We start from the raw sequence: 6,236 nt of genomic DNA, 5'->3' as shown, positions 1-6,236 counted from the left end.
GTTGCCTCAGTATAGGGAGTTTAGTTGCCCCAGTATGGCTAGTATAGTTACCCCAGTATAGCTAGTATAGTGCCCCAGTATAGCTAGTATAGTGCCCCAGTATAGTGCCCAGTATATAGCTAGTATAGTGCCCAGTATAGTGCCCAATATATAGCTAGTATAGTGCCCAGTATATAGCTAGTATAGTAGTATAGTGCCCAGTATATAGCTAGTATAGTGCCCAGTATATAGCTAGTATAGTAGTATAGTGCCCAGTATAGCTAGTATAGTGCCCAGTATATAGCTAGTATAGTGCCCAGTATATAGCTAGTATAGTAGTATAGTGCCCAGTATATAGCTAGTATAGTGCCCAGTATAGCTATTATAGTGCCCAGTATATAGCTAGTATAGTGCCCCCTCCATCCCCCCCCCCCCCCCCCCCACGCCCGCAGCTCCTGTTACCTTATGCTCTCCTCTTAGCAGCATCTCGTATTACAGCAGCGCGTATTGCGACTGCTGTAAGGAGGGAAGGAAGTGGGGCAGCGGCTTCCTGTAGTGGCGATATGCATCGCCGTTACCATAGGAACCGCTCTCTCCTGCTTCTTTCCCTCCTTACAGCAGCCGCAATACGCGCTGCTGTCATACGAGATGCTGCTAAGAGAATCTAAGAAAGGAAGCGGCCGCCCGCTCATAAGGTAACAGGAGCGGCGGCCGTGGGGGGGAGGGGCGAGATGACAGACCCACCGCGGCCAAGTGGAAAACTGCCAACGGACCGGCAGTGGCCCGGTGGTTGGGGACCCCTGCTTTAGAGCATGGTATCTCCACTCCATCCTCACATACCCCCAACAGTGCATGTTTTGCAGACAACCACAAACATTTACAGGTGAGGTAATTTGTCTCACCAGAGCTCATTAACTACCTCTGGAGTTCCACAAGACATGCACTGTTGGGGGTACTTGAGGCCAAAACTGAGAAAGCAAGCAGTAAGAAGGTCTGAGGCTGGAGACAACGCAGAGTGCTTTTTGGATCTTTTTTTGTGGATGCTCCCATTGACATTCATTAACCACGTCTTTTCGCCCCTTAAAGAGGAGCTGTTAGGTATAGGGTCTCAGAGAAAAAAAACACATATATCAGTAGCTAAATATTGGCTGTACTTACATTACATATGCATTTCTCTGTCCACGTTTGGATTTCACAGAATTTTTATATAGTATTTGCAGAGAATGATGCTCCTGACAGCTCATGGCAGGTTCCATGTTTGTCTGTCTCCTATGAAGCTAATTGTGATGTCATATCCTCCCTGCTTCCTGATGATTCCACTCACAAAAAATATCGTAATGGACAACACTACTGTGCAGTGAATATTAATTAGCCATGTGGCTAGGAACAATAGCGGACTCATGCAGTATACTCTAACAGAACATATGCCCTGTGATTTTTCAGTGCTGGCTGCTATTAGAAGCTGCTGTAACATGAGCCTGTAATGTCTCACTGAGAAAGCAGCCTAGGCGTGATAGGGAAATGAAGGGGGATGACCCAAGGTACTACAGTGGGAAGAAGAGGCAGCCCCAGAATGCTTTGCAGTATCTGTTATTCGGCCTGCGTCCTCCTTAGGAGCTTGGGAATAAAGAGCCTTGCTGTTCAGCACACATCATAGTAAGAGAGATTTTTAACTTCAGTATTGCCTTTTTGGCTTCCTTCTAAACTGTTTAACACAGTAGAATAGAGGTCTAAATTAGCTTTTGCAGCCTGACAGTTACTCTTTAAAGGACTTCCGAGGCCAAATGTTCAACAACAAAAAAAAATTGGTTACCTGCATAACTTTGGAGGACACGGAGGACGCCGTCCGCACCCTCTGTGCCGTTCCGCTGGGTCCCCGCCGCTCATAGCCCCCCTGAATGGCTCACGACCCCACGGCCAGGGTCGGGCTCTCCTGCCTGCATAAAATGGCCGCCGGTGCTGGCCGCGGCTGCGCACTCCGCATAGCCGCTAGTGCGGCTGCGCAGCTCTAGGGCCAACCCCCCGATCCACGCTACAGGAAACAGCCTGGCCGTGGGGTCGTGAGCCGTTCGGGGGGGTTATGAGCGGCAGGGACCCGGCGAAACGGCACGGAGGGCGCGGACGGTGTCCTTCAAAGTTATGCAGGTATCTAACTTTTTTTATTTTTATTTTTTTGAACATTTGGCCTCGGAAGTCCTTTAAGGACCAGAGCCTTTTTTTCCATTCAGACCACTGCAGCTTTAGCGGTCATACAACCTACCATCTAAATGAATTTTACCTCCTTTTGTTGTCACTAATACAGCTTTCTTTTGGCGCTATTTGATTGCTGCTGCGATTTTTTTTTTTTGTAAAATAAGTTTTTATTGGGAAATTTTGACAATACAATACAGGTCAAACAAACAATGGCAAAAACAAAGTTTCCTGCAATATTTGTTGTTGGGTATGCGAATCCCTACAGAGGGACAATTATACTGGAAGACATATTCTACATCTTTAGGTGGTACATAACAGTAGTTCCAAGAAAGATTAATTTAGACAAGACATTGAGATTGACATTGCTTAGGTTAGTGTCTCCCATCTATTGAGGGTTCTTCAATGCGGGTGACTATATTCTTCAGGTGTAGTCGCAGGATACTTTGGAAGGAAGAGGGCTAGGTGAGAGAGTAGCAGAGAGGAGTTGAAGGCAAGGGTAAAGAGGGGGAAGGGTGTGGGAGGGAGGTGGGCTAAGAGAGGAGGGGGAAAAAGGGGGAGTGTAGGGGGTAGAGTGCGCTGCCGCCGTAGAGGCCCACGTTTTGGAGCCAGGTGGCTTTGTGGACTGTTTTTCAGGTAAGTATCAAGGATAGTTGCCTGAGTTTATTGAGATTTTAAGAATAGGATTTAAATGTTAGATTTAGAGCATGTCCAGAGCTTTGGTAGAATCTCGAAAATCAATCCATACTGCCCACTTCCTAGTGAAGGCCTCCGCCGTGCCCTGAGAGTCAGAGTATAGGTCCTCCATTCTCATGCTAAGATTTATTTCTTTGAAAAGTTCTGTCATGGAGGGTATTGTATTAGATTTCCAGTGACAGGAGATAAGTAATCTGGCCGCTATCATTAAAGAGAACCAGAGACGAAGCACCCTCATGTATTTTATTACATTTATCAGTGGGAACATGACAGTAAACACCTACCCTGCTTTTAGTTTTATTCTTCTCAGTCTAATCTATCTGTTATCAACTGTGATAAGAATCCACCGACTATTCAGTCGAGGTTTGACCTGGAATCATTATAGCTGAGTCACTCTTCTGTGAAGTCTTTTCAAGACCAAGCCTTCCCCCTCCTGGCTCAAATTTCATGCTTTACATACTGAGAGCTGTGATGATATGGGAGGGGCTGATGCTGCAGGAAAAATCTCTGTCTAACAGACAAGTGTGGCTGTGTGATCTGTGTGCTCTGTGTGTGCAGCCTGTCATTATTATCTACTGTATGCAGTTTCATTACTATGAGAGACACTTCCTACAGGCAGCCACAAAGCATACCAGAATAATAAAGTTGAAAGCACACAGATGAAAGCCTACAGCAGCCCTGCTTGTCTATAGTCTCATATAGCCTATACAGCACATCCAGAACACCTCATAACCTGGAACAGAAGGAATATGAGCCGGCGGCCATATTGGATATTTCCTGGAGGAATAATGGATAAAAAGCACTCAAAAAGGCACACCAGAGTGGCGAAATTATCGGGTAGAGCATTTATTCTTTACAAGCTATCAACTGATATGTTTATTTTGTGTGAATCGTTCATCTCTGGTTCCCTTTAACTGAGGGGTGATAGATTTTTTTAATGGTAGCCATTCTTCCAGGAAGTAGAGTTAGGAGTGCTATGGATGGTGAAACTGGTAGGTTTGTGCAGTAAAGATGTTTATGGATTTGGAAGACTTTAGCCCAGAAGGATTGGATATAGGGGCATTCCTACCAGATATGGAAGAAAGTGCCTTGGGCCTGCTGGCATCTCCAACAGGATGGCTCGGTGTTTGAGTTATATTTAGCAATTTGTGTGGGGGCTCGGTACCATTTGGAGAAAACTTTATAGCTCCTCTCCTGGTGAAGAGTGGAAACAGAGGTTTTATGGATGAGCGTGAAGATCTTTTCCCACTGTTCAGCCAGGAGGGGGGCCCCTAGTTCCCTGTCCCAGGTATCTGTGAGCTTTAGCAAGTCTCCTTCACTGGGAGGGCAGACTAGAAACGCGTATAGTAGAGAGACTTTATGTGGGAGAGAGGATGTAGAGGAACTGTGGACTCAAAGTCTGTAAGAGGTCTGTGGACTTGAGACTTGGAGCTTATGGATTTGTGGAACCAGACAATTTGATTCCAGGTCAGCCAGCCCAGCTCCTGTCTGTTATCAAGGTTACCGATTGTGTCGCGTGGAACAAGTTGTCCTCCTTTAATGATATGCCGGACCTGTGGCCAAAATTCTCTTGACCAACCTAATATAGCATGTGCCTGGACCCCGGATGCAAAACCTGGGTTATCTATTAATGAAGTAAGAGGGCTATATGGTGTGGATGGACTCAAACTACTACTGAGTGAGTGCCAGGTCGTGAGTACGATTTGGGCCCAGAAAGCTATGTTGTCTGCTTTAGATTTCTGTTCTGTCGGTATCCAGATCATGGCTCTAGGGTCTAGTGTAGATAGAGAGGCTTCTAGTTCAATCCACTGTTTGTCAGGTCTGTCTTGGAACCAATTCAGAATATGAGTAAGTAAGATGGCACGGTAGTATATTTTAATATCTGGCAGGCCCATTCCCCCTTCTGACTTGGGTCGTGTAAGTAGTCTAAATTTGGTTCTGTGGGGTCTGTTATGCCAAATAAATTTCATTATAAGGGATTGTATTTTATGTAAGAATTTCATAGAGAGTTTGATTGGGATTGCTTGCATAACATAAAGTATCTTGGGGAGGGTGTCCATTTTAATAACATTGATACGTCCGGCCCAAGATAAGTGTAAAGGATTCCAATTTTCCAAATCTCTCGAAATTTTCGATAGTAAGGGTATGTAATTGAGCTCAAACAGTTCAGGAGGGTCAGCTGAGATGTGGATACCCAGGTATTTAATTTTGTGGGGCTGCCATTTAAAGGAGAAGGAATTCTGGAGGGTATGTATAAGAGGGTTTGGTAGTGTGATGTTTAATAATTCGGTTTTAGTGATGTTAATCTTAAAATTGCTTACATTCCCAAATAGGTCAAATTCCCTGAGTAGATTTGGTAGGGCAATGTTAGGGTTGGAAAAATAGACCAGTAGGTCATCTGCAAATAGGGAGATTTTGAAGTGTCTATCACCTTTGATGAGTCCCTGAATATCGTCGTTTTGCCTCAGTGCGACTGCAAGGTGTTCCATACAGAGGACGTATAGTAGGGGCGAAAGGGGACAGCCCTGGCGTGTCCCATTTGCTATAGGAAAGGCGTCCGACAGGGTCCCATTAATCTTGATTCTGGCAGATGGGTTTTTGTATAACGCCATCACTTTGCTTTTAAAGTTAGGGCCTAGTCCAATTTGATCTAGGCAGGATTCCAGGAAAAGCCAGTGGACCCTGTCGAACGCCTTCTCCACGTCGACCGACATAATACAAAGGGGGATCCCGACCTTTTGGCATGGTGTATCAGGGAGATAGTCTTCAATGTGTTGTCCCTGGCCTCTCTCCCCGCCACAAACCCGGTTTGATCCGTATGGATGATATTAGGTAGGATAGGCTTAAGCCTTTCAGCAAGGATCTTTGCATAGAGCTTAAGATCTATATTGATCAGGGAGATAGGGCGATAATTCGCACAACTATTTGGATCCTTGTCTGGTTTGGGGATTACTGTTATATGGGCCATAGATGTTTGGGGTGTAAATGTCCTATCTTCGTTGATAGAATTGAAGGTCTGCAGCAGGAGAGGGGCCAGAGAGGAGCAGAATTGTTTGTAGAAAGGCCCAGTAAGGCCATCAGGTCCAGGGCTTTTGCCCTTTTTGAGCGCTCTAATGCAGGAAATTAGTTCAATTTCTGTAATGTCTAAGTCTAGCTCTTTAGTTACATCTTCTGACAGAGTTGGTAATTTAGTGTTATTTACATATGAAAGGATCTTCTCCTTTAGTTTGGCCTGGTTCATGTCATGGTATTTGCCTCTGATATAACATAATATGATATGACATATTTGCCTCTGATATAACAATATCTGATATGACATAAGGCCGTGTAATAGCTATTGAATTCTTGGGCAATTTCTGAGTTTTTAAATT

This window comes from Hyperolius riggenbachi, chromosome 3, assembly GCF_040937935.1.
Source record: "Hyperolius riggenbachi isolate aHypRig1 chromosome 3, aHypRig1.pri, whole genome shotgun sequence".
Taxonomy (NCBI): Eukaryota; Metazoa; Chordata; class Amphibia; order Anura; family Hyperoliidae; genus Hyperolius; species Hyperolius riggenbachi.
Note: the sequence above shows the minus strand (reverse complement) of the source record.